The sequence below is a fragment of the Callospermophilus lateralis genome, chromosome 8 (genome assembly GCF_048772815.1).
Source record: "Callospermophilus lateralis isolate mCalLat2 chromosome 8, mCalLat2.hap1, whole genome shotgun sequence".
Lineage (NCBI taxonomy): Eukaryota > Metazoa > Chordata > Mammalia > Rodentia > Sciuridae > Callospermophilus > Callospermophilus lateralis.
The window spans coordinates 34915224-34932314 of NC_135312.1; positions in this window are offsets into that span (position 1 = coordinate 34915224).

The window sequence follows — 17091 nt, forward strand, 5'->3', positions numbered from 1 at the left end:
AATTAAAATCCAAACATGGCAGACATTATATTTGTCTGTAATGAATATACAACTGTTTCTTGAAGTGTGCCTAGATGTGGTGCTGGAGCAGGAAGCTATGGATTTTGATTGCCATTATGGCAGAGTTGAGTCCTGAGAAGTATGACCTTTAACAGTGATTAGATTGTTAACTGGGATAATGCCTTTCTTGCAAGACTGTTCATTCTCAAAGGACTGAATTAGTAGCTTTGAAAGTACGTTGTTGTAAAGTGAGGACATCCTTTGTGTTTTGTATCTTCCACACAACCAATTGCCCTTCTGTGTAATGACACAAGACCCTAGCCAGATGTGGCAAACCAATCTTCTCAGCCTGAAGAAACCCTAAACTAAATATGTCTCTATTCTCTATAAATCACCCAGTTTCCAGCATTCTGTTATAGGCAACAGAAAATGGACTTTGACAGGTGGTGATTAAATATCACAGGCAAGTGAGACATGGACAAGCTGACTTCAAGTTTCCTTAAAAAGAAGATGTTCTATGTTTTTTCCCAAGGAAGAGAAAAATTCAGTTCTTCAGGATGAAATGGAAAACAAGGATCGTGCATGTATGTATGGGGATTCTAACTTGCAATGCAGACAATGACATAGTGCTTTTCTAAGATCCTAATGATGTATTAGAAATAGTTACAATTTCTGATAAATGTCAACATACTTCTAGTGGAAATAAAGTTTATTTTAAAGGCCTTTCTTTGCTTCATAATTCTTCAAAGCATTTAACAGAACATGTGAATATCAAAGAGGAGGCTAGAGTGTGGTGAATGAATTAGAATGTATTATTGTTCTAATTATGAATGCATCCTTTAAGAGGATTATGATTGATTCCTACACCAGAAGCTTGGTTTTGGCTAGCAAAATGAATTTGTCCTACTTCTGAGCAAAAATTTAAGATGTAGCATATTTTCACTCTCACCCTTTTTTATCTGTCACCAGCCTAGCATATCGCAGATAGGGGCTGCTCCCTAAGGATGAGTTCTGAACCATGAAGACATGCAGAACTGTACCTTTGTCTGAATAACTCCTAAGATTTGGGGGTTTTCTATAACTGCATCAAATCTTTGCCAAACCATATACATTTATTTATCAAAATATTTCAGTATAGAATTCTTTCTTTATAACCTCAGAAAATCTAATAGGACAAGATTCACTGAAAACATGGGCAAGACTGGATTCAAGCTATTAACTCTGTGCTCTCTTAAAATTAGTACCTTTAAGAAAAAGTAAGTTAGTAACAGGTAGTTGATCCTTAAGATGCAATAAATGTAATTATCTTTCTCATGTGTCTGAACAAAATTTGTAGTGGATATATGCTATTGTTATTATACAGGGTCAACAGGATTTAAAATATTTTTTTGATTGTTTTGTAACATTGCTTTGTTTTTGTTACACATGTGAAAAAAAATGTGATTATTTTAAGGATTTCCAGGTTGACTTTGTTGTTACAAAACAGTAGTTTGGAAAGACAGAAAATCACAGCTCTGATTCCAGCCTTTGTCAACTTGGGTCAAGGAAAAAATTTTCATTAGTAGGCTCTAATTAGAGGAGGCAAACATATATACATAGCTGGAGTAGACAAGCTCTTTGGGAAAAAGATAAAAGAAAGCAAGCCCTGAATTATTCCTACCCTCATTGTAATACCACCATGACCAATTTTGAGCTGCCGTCCCAAAGTCATTGACTGTGGAGATGAGAAGAGATGGGAGCAACTATCAGCTCTCCTCACTGTTCAAGCCAGCTTCAGTACATCACTGTTCAGAAGCCCGAATCTGAGGTCTGGATTTCATGGTGGTATTGTTGAGCTTGTAGTAATATAGTAAGCCTTAGTCTCTGTGGAGTTGTGGAGTATTAAATGTTGCCACGTTTTTTTTTTTTTTTTGTTTTGTTTTTTTTTTTTTTTTAATATACCACTTTTGCCAAACCAAAATGAGAAAGTTCTGACCTGTTTCATTCCTATTCAGAGTTGATAGGACATCCTGCGGAGGACCACAACCCAGTTTTCTAAAAAACTGACAATGCTTGCTTTGATAGCCCTTTTGTTTCGGAGCTGAATACTGTATCTTCTTCCTTCAACTACTCATTTACCTTTCTGTAAACCAAACATCTGTCTCAATCTCATCTGCATCCCCTGTTCAAGAAGTGGTTCTCACTGCTGCTTCTTCTACCCTGCCACTCTTTTTTCCTAGAATTTTGCTGTTTCAGTGACTGATGTCTGTCCAGATCATCTTGCATCTGCCCACATGGACACTGCATCAACTTTGAGTGATCTTTTATTATCTTCACCGACTGAGATCAGACTGGGTCTAGCTCCAAGTCCCAGTTTAGAGCAATAACGGTTTTAAGTTAACAATAAGTATGCTTTGGACAGTTGGATTAATGTTATTATTATTTTCACTTCAAAATACAAAGTGGTGAAAATTTCACATTTATCCAATGTTTATATAGTTGAGTTTCTGAGATATAGTATTATTATGATGTAAAAACTATGTGGATTGAAATATATTTTGGATAAATTTCTGGTTTGGTAAATAAGGAAAAAATGATGGTAGATATAGAAATAAACAATAAAATTACTGGATTCAGGTAAAATACTGTAAATAAGTTCCTTTAAAATGATGTAGTATAACATATTTAAGTCTATTCAGTGGATATTAAAACTTTTTTCCATCAAAATAGAATCATAAATAAGAGTCATATTGACTCCTCCTTTTAAGCCAAAGCAAACGTTAAGGATTCAGAGTAGCAATGCATTATAAAGTGATACTTTCAAAAGAAGTTAGAAGAAGGGTGTTACTAAAAAACTTGCAGCATCTGTAACAAACAATTAGAAAGTGTGACTTGAGTAATGAAAATGGAAAATGTGTTATTTGAACAGATGCCGCAGCTATTTGGAGAGATGTGCCCACTCACCTATGAATATGTTTATCTTCAAATGGCCAGATTGACCCTGTCTGAACATAGAGAAAATCCTTTATAAGGAGACACACACCCAAATTCAAAATAGTTTTTGCTGTGTCCTCACCAGAGTTTGCCTCATATTAAAGTGAGTCTAGAAGAACAAACCCCAAAGCCTGTAATTTATAAAGTTTTTGGAAGATTTTTAAATCCTTGACGATTTTGTGTGTTTTAGATCATGTTACGTTTCCTAAGTATAGTTTAATTTGGTGACAGCTCTTTAATGAAAATATTTTTGAAACATAAAAGAAAAAAATTAATTCTTTGAAAAGAGAAATTTAAAAAAAAAACACAATTGATTCATTTATTGCCTTTTCATTCATGTGTAGGACACATTTCTGGTTTCTTTTTTTATCTGTAGCTTTTATAAACTGAATGTTTTTGTTCTTGTATTTAGAGGTGAAAATGCTATTTGTTGTTACATGAGATTATGAAACACAAATATTTCAACATGTGAAAAGTGATTTTCTTCAACTATTGAACTCCCTTCTTTCCATTAAGGTAGCTAAGATTTGGTACACATACCAAGTTGTTGTTCAACAGATATATTTATCCTTTTCTTTGTGCTATAGCAATCCAAAGACATTTAGGAATATCATGTTCATTTAACCTCTTAACAAAATATTATAAAAAATATGTATTAAAACTCACATCAAGAAATTTTAAATAAAGCAGAAGAAGGAATAGATGGGGGCATCACCTTTTTAACAGCAAAGTTGTTCCATTTTAATAGCAATAAGATTACAGTTCAAATTTGTTGTCAATCTTATACATATTCATATTTAAGAGCATTTCTATTTCTAGAAGGTATAGTATATTAGTTGATAATTTGTGCAAAAGTATCAAAATTCTGATTTTAAATATAATGACCCTTTTTAACAAGCCAAATCTAAAGCAGTTTTCACTGCAATTTTTTCCCTTAATTTCCAAGGATCTTTGAATATACAAAATCTTCATTGTCCATGTCTCTGTATCTTTTTGTATCTCTTTTATGAGACTGTCTCTTAAAATATGCTATTTATGGAGTCATACGACCATAGAAGTTGTGTGAATGAATGACTTAGTAATGTTGTATTTGGGGAAAAGAAAAAATGGTAGATATATAATCAATATTTGGCAAAATATATGTCATTCCTAAAGCCGCATTCAAGTGGATATGTGTTCCTCAGCCCCATATACCCCCATCTTGTCTTATAAAAATAAAATTGCACTGGAAAAAGTTAAACAGGTAAAAGAAACTTGATATTCAAGCCTACTGGAAAAGGAGAGATAGCATAAAATCAACTCCATGAAATATAAGACTGGAATGTTTTTCAGCATTGGGTGTACCTGATGGAAAAGCGTGGAGGAGGTTGATCAAAGGGATGTATCCAGCACAGTAAGTTACTCCTGAGACTGCAATTTTTGGTGCTGTGATTAGGTCATCTGTGTATGCTAGATGGCTTCCACTGAAGTCAATCCTCCACTTTGCCACAGAGACTAGGAGGTAGAGTTGCTGCTTCCTACAATGTTTACATTTCAAAGAGATGGGTTTCAGGTCACCGAGAGAAATATTCCTGGATTTTAATAATTGCTGCTAGAAGATTCACTTACATTTTGAACGACAGAGAAATAACTCCCAAATGAAAATTTTTACAAGTAAAGAAATGCTGTTATCAGGGGTCCATAGTCAGGAAGAATCTTTTTTGTCAAAAGTTTTTAGGCTGAGGAAAACTTAAAAGCTTTCATGATCAGGCCCCAAACATAGACTTACTCTTATACAGTTCTGTTTGTGAGGCTGGGACCCTGTAGGAACCCTGTATTCCTTTGGCTATAACCAGTATCCTTTGAATCATGAAAATTTTAACACAAGAGTGAAAACTTTCACCAGAAATGTGTTTGGGAAATTTTCTTGGCATACTAAGATGCTATTAAATCAAGAGAGCCAGATGTTGTAACTAGTAAACCTGATTCACAGAGACCTACATTCAAAATGATTATGAAAGCTGAAATGACTTAATAACGTCCCAAGTTTTCTCTTCTCTAAACTATAGCGGTGTGTGTAACAACAACAACACAATGCAAAAAGGGATTTTAAATACTGTCTTGCTTAATCAGTGGAATTCTCAAGAAATTAGCTGAGGCTACTAAACAAAGTGAAAAAAGGCATTATGCAAATTTTGAGTCTTTTGCAGTTTTACCCTAAAGGTTTTTGGCTGAGAATGGGAAAGTGTACTTTTATTTCCTAAATAAGCTACTTTTTATAAATCAGATATGTATGATTATTAGTACCAATTCTTGTCAATACAAGGTCTCCTTAAAATCCTAGTAATCATAATTAACACTAATTCAGTTATTTTGACTTTCCCATTACCTTTCTACTATTTATATGGATTTCACATTAACATATTTATGTCTATTCTCCAAATCCCTATTGCTCACTACCATTATTGAGTGCACCCAAATGCCTCATTCTATTACTTTCTTCTCGCTGATGCCTGCCATCTGCTTCCTCTGTCCTTTAAGGATCACTTTCTGCTCCTCCTTAACCTGACATAGAAGAAGACCTCTGCAAAATATATCTCAGTTTCTCACTTACCTCACCTCTTCTTGTGTTTTAGTGAAAAGAAAACAATCTTACCTAATGTAAAGGAAACGGGCAGGTTTTGAGAAAAGTCTTTTATTAAAAAATAAAGCACAACAAATTAATTATGAGCAAGAAGCAAGGAGAGTGCTGTTTCTAGTGTTGTTATTATTTCTGTGAATAATAAACACACACTTTCTAGCATTTGCAAGCTGTTTTCTCACTTTCAAATGAGGTGAAAAGAAGAAAGAAAAAGAAATAAAGAAATACAGAAGCTAAGTTATAAATTTGCACTTATTCATCCAAAATGGAACCTACAAGTGGGACTATGAAATTTTTTTTTTAGAAAAAAAATTCATATATTGGTTCATATATTGGTTCCTAACCGGTAACTTTATAACATATTTTATTAATATCTTACCCATCTTGTCCTTATTTGATATTTATCCAAAAGGATTTCTTAGCCACTGAATTTTTGTTTATATTATAGAAGATTACTGGATATGTTATTATTTAGAAATGATTCCTGCCCTCAAGTACTTTATACATTAGTTACTTAGTTAAGCAAAGATGGTGAGAAAATGGTAAATTGATAAAGGGAGATTAGCACTGTTAGAAGGTTAGTAAGAAAGACACAAACAATTTATAGCAGGAAATAGTGAACCAAGTCTTGGAGCAATTAGTCAACAGAGGCTTCCATGGGTAGATTATTCTGTACTTTCACAAGCCTATGTGGGTTTCTCTGTAAAGTAATTTATTAGAAATAAAATTTCAATAGTAATTGTGTATTTAATTTAAATATTCTCTCAATTGCTGTTCGAAGGGCTTTTACCAGTTAAGGCTATCGCTAACACTGAATACTGTTGAAGATTTGAGCTCTGATATTTTCTTTCCATAGCTGTAGTTTGAGCAAAGTTGAGCATCTCTTCACATAATTGTAAACCATGCATGTTTTGTTTTTCTTTTTCTGTGAGCTTTTATGTATCTTGCTTTTTTGAATACCTTGGAGGAACTCATTATATACTTAGAAAACCCTTCTATCTCATCTGTTATAACAGTCCCTTATTTGTACATATAGGCTTTTTTGCACCTATGGGGATGATTGTAAAGTTTTCACACTTACCAATAATGCTTTTCAAATGTTTAACTATTTTCCTATTTTGTACACCACTGGTTTCAAATTGCTTATATCTATCAGAGTTCTTTTATAGTTTTAAACTTAATTGCTAATTTTACTTATTTGAATTTTTATTAAATTTTTCTGATGGATTTTTTAAATATGTCACCCAGGCCACACTGGAATCAGTATCATATAAATATGTTACCCGGGCCACACTGGAATCAGTATCATATTGTCCTTGTACAAGATGGATAGATGTGGATCCTCTCTTCATCCAGCTGGATTTAGAGAAATGCGATGTTCTCTTTTCATCAAAAGTTCAGGGGCTGGGTTTGTGGCTCAGTGGTAGAGTGCTCGCCTCATGCCTAGCATGAGGCCCTGGGTTCAATCCTCAGCACCACATAAAAATAAATAAATAAAGATATTGTGCCCAAGTACAACTAAAAATTAAATAAATATTTTTAAAAAAGTTCAGGGGTAAAATATGTAAATGTTAATTCTGGGGACTTGCTTAAATGACAGCTATCATTCTTAATTTTCAAATTTCTAGATTCTCCAGAATAAAGATGTGAGAGTTTCTACTTGTTGTCAAGCAAACCTGGATAATTTATATAAGCCTAGAAAATAATTTCATGTCATTATTCAAATTTATTTCATAATGTTGGTTACTTTGAATAAGATTTCTTACATTGACATATATGATTTTGTATACTTTTAAAAATTTATGCCTTTCTACTTTGTTTGCTTATTGCTCATATATTCTATTTTATTTTGCTGAGTTATCCTCATTAAAAATTGGCTTTTTGTGTATTGATTTGTTATTTGTACCTTAAAAATTATGAATTCCTCTTTTCAACTTTACTAATTCTTTTGGTATTAGGCTGGTGCCTTCTGGGAAACTGAGGCAGCACAAAGGCCTCCCTTCAAGTCCCAGTTCTTGTAATCAAGTCAGAAAGATCTCTGAGTTCTTGCTCAGAATAACAGGCATGAAGAGACAGGAAAGGGGGAAAGGGTACACTCTCAAGGGAGAGTAGTTCCTCCCAGAAAGGAGAGGGACAGTGTGGCTTTCCTGACCACTAGGTTTGTTGGGGTCCCAGGGAAGTTTATAGAGTCTTGCCTAGGTCCACCTCTTGACTTTTTAAAAAAATATTCTTATTAGTTGTTGATGAACATGTGGTGCTGCTTTTGACTGACAAAGGATGATGTCAGACTTCAAGTCCCCATTGCCATGACAACTCTGGGTTACTTTGGCTGGTGCCCACTGGTTCTAATTGGAACATGTTCGTACAGATACGTTTTCCCCTGGTCTGTAAAAGGATGACTCTCCCTTTAGGGTAATGTGTTCATTTTATTGGAATTATTTAAGGCCTGCATTTCTCTTGCCAATAACAGGTAGTTTGCTGAGGAATGTGACATATCCTGTCCACTTAAGCCAGGCAGGGCTGCAGGTAAACTGATTCTTGGAAAAGAACACATGTGGGGTCAGCACAGTGAGACTATTTTATAGAACTATTCCCTTAACCTCATGTTTCCTCTTCTCATGTCTGTCTGTCCCCTATCATTTTCATTCTTTTTTTTTTTCTTGACTTATGCAGCTATATACTTTTCAAGTATTCTGTTCTATACAAAGTAAACATTGGTATACTTAGAAAATTTGTTTCAGGGTATTTATTAAAGTCTCAATAGTATGATTTTGTACATTTGGTATTTATTACAGTCAATTATTTATATAAAATTTGTTACTTCAACTTTATATTCTTAAGGAATAATGACTTATTTATGCTGGTAATATTCTTTTAAAGTATAAAGTAGCCTTAATCTACTATTATTTATCATCAGTCAAGGCTCTAGTAATCAAGTCATGGTTCACATTTCAAACTTTTTTGAATCATTGTACACAATATATTCCTAGGTTTTATTCTAAGAGATTATTTTCCTTTAGCATATGAATGCTTTTCCATCTGAAAAGTTTCTACTTATGTTTATAATTTATTTTTCTCAAACTGACTCATTTTTATTGTGATTAAAGATTGTTTAATATTCGTTTTATTTGAGTTTGTGTGTATTTCCTTTACATAAATGTAAAACCTTATAGTCTACATTGTTCAAGAGGTAACTTTAGAACTGTCAGTAATCCTTAAAATTTTTGATCATATACTATTATTAATTTTAAAAATACAAAACACAGCCCTGATATTTGTATAAAAATTATTATATAGTTTTCATATGTAAAATTATCAATATTCACAGTAAGCATATAAAATAAATTTCTCATTTATATTCCAGATACAAATAAATAATTTATTTCTATATTCTGGGAGGATCTTCTAAAATATGGCCTGGGAAATAAATAATACTGGATTTCAATGTTACTGTTTTAGACACTTGGTGATTTCACATTCTAGAATAAGGTAGTATATGTAAATTCATTTACTCTGAGCTCCCCTCTATCTCCTTCAACTTCTGGTTATATTATTTCTAATCTTGTCAATGGGGACATTTTTACCTTAAATGAAATTTGTATACCTGTTTTACTCAATTTATCAGTTTTTGTTGAATTTTCACTCCTTGTCCTGAACAATGAAGTAATTCGTTAAGAGTAGCTTTCTTAGCCGTTCTCTCCCTAAATGATTTATTTTCAGCATTGCTTCTCTGTTTCTGCTGTAAAACATAACTGATGGTTGTCTACCATGTTTAGCAAACTTATTTCTATGTGGCTTATATGTATCTTGCTCTGGAAAACCATATTTTTCCAAAGATAGATGAAATAACATCTTTCATTCCATGTGCTCTTTTACAATAAGACCTTGCCAACCTGCCATTTATGGCCTCTACCAAAAGAATTTGATGAACTTTAGTACATTGTTTACAACCTTATAATGCAATGAAATAATATGGGGCCGCCAAGGCTTGCTACCATGCAGTTTTAGCTTTGTGTTGACATTAACTTTGCTAATAGCCACCATGTAAGAAATGAAACGGACCAGGGCACATGTAAATTCAAGACATCCAGAAATCCTTAATACTTTTAGTTTGGAATCACCTCCTGCCTTTTTTCTTGCAGAACAACTAGTTCATTGTTCATATTCCTCTGTTCTTTTGCAATTTCTTTGCTGACCCATTGCATCTATGTCTTGAGTTCTTATTTTTATAGATGTCATGTTTTCTTTCATGTCATGTTTTAGCTCAAGAAAGATTAGTTACAACTTTTAGTAGTTATATATAAACTTTTTCTTGTGGGATACTCGTCTGCTTTGATTTTCTCTTCTTTTTAATATGTTAATTTTACATAGATATTTCTAACTTACTCCTTATGTTTAAATTGAGTAGTTCTTCTGGGAACAGATAATTTATTCTTCTATAAATAATGTAGGGAATGCCTGGAGAGTGGGAAGTTACCATAGGCAGCTTGAGCTTCCTTCTGTGGTCTTGAAACTGCTTATCAATGCTCCTACCCCCCCCCCCCCTTTTGCCTTAATTTGGCTTCCTGTAAGTGGAAAGTCCCAGTGACTTAGAATTAACTTTGATGGCATTTTTTCCCCTTATATTTCTCACTGTATACATCCATTCTTCAGATGATAAAAAACTCGCAGGTGCAATGCTTCTTGTGGCTTAGATTTCTTTCTTTGATTTATTAGGACTTTATAGTTATATGTAGTAGTTGAGTTCATCCTGACAAACTCACACATACATGGAAATTGATACCAGTTCATGATCTCCTCCCCCTTCTCTCTCCCTTTTCCTTCTCATCCTCCCTTCCCACTCCTATTCTCCTTCCTCTGCTCCTCACTCCCATGTTTTCCTGAATCAACAGGAGCAAAGATAGGGCCACTGAACATGTGGTTGACTTTTGTAACCTAGAGGAAAGGAAAAAGGTAGTGACTGTCCCTATGGTGGTATACAGTGTACCTGGGAAAGTCTGTGAAATGATGCTGGGTAATTTGGGGTAATTTAATTTATACATACGCATGCATTCATGCACACAAATATATTTAAATTTTTACTGATATGTAAAGTCTAAGAATTGTACATATTAATGGGTTAAAGTGTAATATTTTGATAACTGCATGTGTTTTGTCAGTTTAAATCAATTGAACAGAACTATTTCAGAAAACATGTGTTACTTCTTTATGGTGAATGCTTGCATAATTCTTTCTTTGAGCTTTTTAAAACTGTTTTCCATAGCAACCCTATTGTGCATAGCATAATAAAATTTCTTGCTCCTGTCCAATCTAACTGTAACTTTATACCCATTGATTAACCATTTTTCTTATCCCTCCTTTCCCAGGCTTCAGTAGCCACCATGCTAGTCTCAACTTCCATGAGATCAACTTCTCTAGCATTTACATGAGTAAGATCACGTGGTTCCTCCCTTTCTGTGCCTGACTTATTTTACTTAATATAATCCTCTTCAGTTTCATCCATGGTGGTGCAAATGATAGGATTTCATTTTTTATAGATGGATAATATTCTGTTGTATATATGTACATGGTATTTTATTTATTTCATTTTTTAATTCATTCACCAGCTGATGGATACTCAGGTTGTTCCCATTTCATCTATTGTGATTAGTATTGCAATGAGCATGAAGTGGACATGTCTCTTCACTGTATTAAATTCATTATGTCCCTTCAATATATTACATTCATTTTCTCTGGCTTTATAGCCAGTAGTAAGATCACTCAATCATATGGTAGTCTTATTTAAAATTTTCAAGGAACAACTATACTGTTTTCATAATAAATGCACTAGTTTACATTTCCACAAACAGTGTGCAAGGGTTCCCTTTTCTCCACATTCTCACCAGTTTTATCTCTTGTCCTTTTGATAATAGCCATTGTTATTGTGGTTTCAATTTGCATTTCCAAAGTGATTAGTGATGAATGACTTTTCTCACACCTGTTGACCATTTGAATATCTTCTTTTGAGAAATGTCTATTTAGGTCTATTTTTCATTTTGTAATCAGGTTTTGTTTTGCAATTGAACTTGGAGTTTCTTCGTTTTTCTAAATATCAACTACTTTTCCTGTAAGTAGTTTGCAAAGATTTTCCTCCATTCTATAGGTCTCATTAATCTGCTGATTGTTTCTTTTGCTTTTAAGAAGCTTTCAAATTTGATGCAATCTCATTTGTTTGTTATCACTTTAGTTTCCTGATACTGTGAATAATTACAGAAATGTTTTATACTTTTCTGTAGCCCATCTTTAAAGACACATTGTTTCAACAATGATTATTTATGTCTCCCTTTCAAAACTGAATTTTATCATTATGCTGTTAACTTTGTTTCACTAATTCCAAGTTCCAAGGGAAGTAAATATGGACTGTGTCTCACTGAAGGGGTTTCCCTACTTTAGAAAAGCCTTTTCCCTGACAGCTTGTCTGGAGCAAGACACAGGTTCTATCTATCCATCTGAAATTTTATAAACTTGACTATCTTTGGCAATTATTTATAGCTGTTATTTATAATTCCTTGTTTCACTAAATATGTTTTACCTCTATATTTTCCTTTTTTGAGAGATTAGGGAGAAAATCAAGTTAAAATTGCTGGAGACTCTGATCACTAAGTGGAAAACAACCTCAGGTTTTCATTTTAAACATCTGATAGTAGAATATTAGGGTAAATGAAGAGAAAAGTGAAGACTCGAAGATAAGTCCAAAGACCTTCAATAATAAGAGGTATGGACTAATATATTTAGCATTGATGGTGAAGAGAATAAAAAAAAATCTGAGACATGTTAAGGTGGCACGATAGGCAGAGTTTCATTATTTTTATGGTGGGTTGAAGAAGATAGCAGTGTCAAGCTTAAACATTAGCATGGTGGTGAAATACTAGGTTAATTTCTGCTGTTCCCTGAATAAGGAAATCAGAAGAAGAAGTGAGTTTTTTTGTAGAAGATGATGATTTTATTATTGAAAATGTTGAGCCTCACTATCTCAGTACCATAAAACAGTTGATTTTTATCTCGAAGATCAGTCACAGCTGGGATACCAATTGTTAGTGGCATGTGGTGAGTAGGGACCAGGCAAGCTACTAAAATCTACAATATACAGGATAACACCCTCCAGAAAGAACTTTCTGGCACCAAATGCCAATGATGTTGAGGTTGAGAAATAATACTTTAAGTGAAGATGGACATTATGCACATGGTTTGATATTTGCTCTGGAGTTCAAAAGAGAGACCAATGTAATAGTCACAGTTTTGAAAGAGATCTCAAGTTGATCACCAATCCCTTTATTTCTTCTGACTGGATACACAGACTATATTTTTCAGCTTCCCTTCTGTTAGGTAAGCCTTTAAAATTCAGTTCTAACTAATGAATTAAAAAACAATTATGTACCAGTTCCATCTCTGGCCAATTAAAAATGACCCTTTTGTTTTGTTATATTGTGTGCATGTAAGAATATGTAACAACAAACCCCATCAATATCTACAACTATAACACACCAGTAAAAAATGTGGAAGAAATATCCCTTTTGTGATTCTACATGTGTTTCTTCTTTCATTTGCTTTATATAGATGAGAATAATGAACCTGGAAGTCTCACAAATATGGCGGATCCACAGGACAGAATTGGCCTCATTACTAAATCAGCACTTGGAAAAGACAACTACCTCCTCATTAAGGACATTTGCTTTGGACCTCTCGTAATTGTGAAACAAACTGCTATCTTGAGAATTGGAGAACTTGTGTTTATATGAGTTGCCTGTTTTTGCATAACAAATCACCCCACAATTTGGCAGCTTAAAACAACAATTTATAATCTCAGGGAGTTTCTGTGGCCCTCAGAAATCTGGGAGCATCACAGCTAATTAACTGGTGCTGGCTTTGGATATCTCATGAAGTTGCAGTGAAGTTGTCAGCTAAGGCTGCACTTGTTTCAAGGGTAGACTGGGGCTGGAGAATCTGCTTCTAAGCTCCCTCACATGGTTCTTGGCTGGCCTCAATTTCTCACTGGCTGTTTGCCGGTCTCTGTTCCTTGCCACATGGGCCTCTCTGTAGGCTTCCTAAATAACTTCCTTGTAGGGCAGCTAACTTCAACCAGAGCTAGAAATAGAGGGGAGAAGGAGAATAGACAAGAAGAAGAGAAAGAGAGTGAGAGAAAGAGAGAACTTTGAAGATGGAAGCAGAGAAGCCATGTTTTTAAGAACTGGCATTGAAGTGGCATAGTTGTGCCACATGCAGTTGGTCACACAGACCAAACCTGGTGCAGTGAGAGAGAGTGTTATCCAAGAATGCGATTAGCAGAATGTGAGACTCATGGAAGGTCACTAGAATTTAAACATTTTCTCCTATAGAGGTTTAATCCTCACAGTCTATGGTATTTTGCTGTTAACCTGAGTCATATAATAAAATTATCCATTTCTAGAGAGTCCATCCTGTGGTATACCTGGAAAAATAAGAATAAACATAACCCAGTAGAGGTTATTGCCATGTCCTAAGACAATCTGCACCAGGAATGTTCCTTGGCTAGACTATTAAGAGATTCCAGACTGCTAAGGCTAGATAGAACCCAGGAAAGCTGCCCAAGGCATCATCTAGATGAAAGGTGCTCAGATTCAGAAACAAGAGTTCCAAACAATCATCAAGAAAAAACACAGAGGCAGAAGAGACTCATGTTTAAAATCTGGGCTTTGATTTCCCACAAATAAAGGTTTGAATCTCAACTTCACCAGAGCGGTGTAACTTTGAGCAAGTTAATGTACTTGATGTTAGTTGTCTCATCTCTAAAACTAGGATTTGAAATATACTTCATGAGTTTTTTTTTTAAATAAAGTATAGCGCATATAAAATATATAGAAAATTGTCCATTAAATAGTGATACTCAAGACACATTTGATAAAGTATTTAATAATTTGAGTTTAGGGCATAAAAAGTAAATTGAGCATTATAGATTCCTCTAAATTCTTCAAAAGTTCTTCTTCAGCCACACCCTACCTCCCTACAGTTACCACCAAGTTAATTCCTGCCAGTGGGTTAATGTACTGATTAGACTAAACCTCCTATAACCCAATCATTTCATCTCTAAACTTTCTTTCATTGTCTCACACCTAAGCTTTTGGGGGACCTCTCATATCTAAACCATAACAAATGCTATGGAGAAAAATAAAGGAAAATATGGAGGCCTAGGGTTTTATTTTATCAGTGAAAGTCTCACTGTTAAGTAAATGTTAATCATTTATTCAATTTATTTATAGGCTCTACAATATTTATTTGGGTCTACACTATAACAGAGATAAGAGAGTCTCTGAATAATTAGTAAAGAAAAAAACTCTGCAGAAATGTTTACAAGAGATAATTTAGTTTGGCAAAATTTTTAACATTTCTTGCAATAAATCTGCCTTAGGTAATCTTTTCAATACTATGAACACTCTCCAAGAAAATGCCTACATAGACATTTTATGGGATCCTTGAAACTCAAACCTGATTTGTGGTTGAAATTATGACTTGGCTAAAAGCTAGCAACACAGAACCATTTCTCAATTTTAAGTGAATCATATGCGGTTTTGTACATAGGACAGATAAAATTGTTATGATTTTCTGTATTGTGAGAGGAACCATGATGACAGTAAAACATTTGCAAATGAAAAGCATCTATGAGCCTGCTTTATGTTGGTAGAAAGGAAGCTGAAAGGAAAAGTGCTGTTCTTAAAATGGACTAATGCCTATTTTATAGTAGCTTTACTGACTATGCAGCAAATCCTAATTTTTACATGACTCAAGAATGATATTATAACTGCATATTTAACAAAACTTTTTTGGTAAAGGTGACTTTAACTTATTTCTCCTCTCTCCTTTTGTCCCTCACTTTGCTTCAATGCTTCATTTTCATATTTGTTGACTTCAAGTCATATCTAAACCACCGGTGTCGACAGTAGCAGGGTAATGCTGTTGTTCTCAGAGAATCATAGACTTTCAAATCTGGAAGTGACATCACATGATCATCTAACTCATTTTCCAGTTGAATTTGAGACATGAGATAAAGTAACTCCAAGTTCATAATCTAGTTATACAATAGAACAATGGCTAATATTTAGCAATAATATGAAGCAGACCCCCAGAGACAGCAAGGCATAATTGCTATCTTTAGTTAAAATGTAAAAACTCAGCCTAAAAGGAAATGCCTTTGTCCAGGATCTGAGGAGTAGTTAGTAGCTGATTTGGGATAAAGACCAGGCTTCCTGCCTCTATCAGCCATCCACAAAAGCTTGTCACTCAAATTGTCTGTCTCCAAGTTCTCTGCAATTTACACAGTTCTCCCTGCCTCCATCCTAAGCTCCCCAACCTCCTATTCTCTTCTCACTCTAAGACTTGATTTGCTAAATATTGCAGTCAGGGACAGGTGGAAGATTGTTGTGAAAAGAATAGGCAGCAACATTCTTGTTTAGCCTCTTTTTATATCTATTTTTTTTCCACAGATTAGGGTATTTTTCTCAATTATGCATACTTATTCATTCTGCCAAAAATTCTTTTAAGACTGTTAAAGCTGTAGTCAATTTTCTCAGTTTGATGTTCCAAAGAAACCTGCTGTGTCTTTTTCATTCTATGCAAAAATAGGCATGGTGGGATCCACCAGCTGCTAAAGTCATTGAGTAGCTAAAAACTTTCTATTTGCTTTCCCCATTGTTATATTTTCATAGTTTCAGAATTTGAGCAGCATTTAATTTCTCTATGCTTTATATTTTCCTTCAGAGAATGGATACGCTGGTATTTGTTTATGGATGTTAGAGAAATAATCCCAAAGAGAGAAATTATTCTTCAAATATCCATGAACACTGAATACTAAGTAGTTCTGAAACCTACTTAACAAAAACAAAAAACAAAAATAATCTCCTAAAAACCAAATAAACAACCAAAAGAAATCTTACAAACAAAAAAGTGCCCAAAGTCTCAGAAGTATATATATAAAGCAGTTATTCTTATTTCCTGGAATAAAAAGATGTTTTCTATATATTCTCTGGAGAGAATTCTGACTATATTTACTATATTTATTCATAACTCTTGACCTAGCCTTTTCGCATCTTAAAGATACCTACAAAAATATTTCCTATAGCATTTTTATAAGAGGAAGCAATCAGAATCAGTCTAAATGTTCAATAATAAAGCATTTTCTGAATGAATATGATTATCCAATAAAGTAATATAGAGTCATTGAAAGACTGATATTGATATCACTTTTAATGTAGGGGGTCCACTCATAACATGTGATTAAGCCATTCAATAACAACAACAAAAAGTCTATAAAAGAGTGGACACATCATCCCAGTTTCCCAAGGGAAATGACTGGGAAAAAATTACTACCAAATCATCTTATTTTGTACAAGTGTTTCATCTTATTATGATTCTTGCCACTTTTTATATCTTTACATTTAATCTACTGACATTTGCTTAACATATTTTCGATTTGCTGGGCAGGGGGA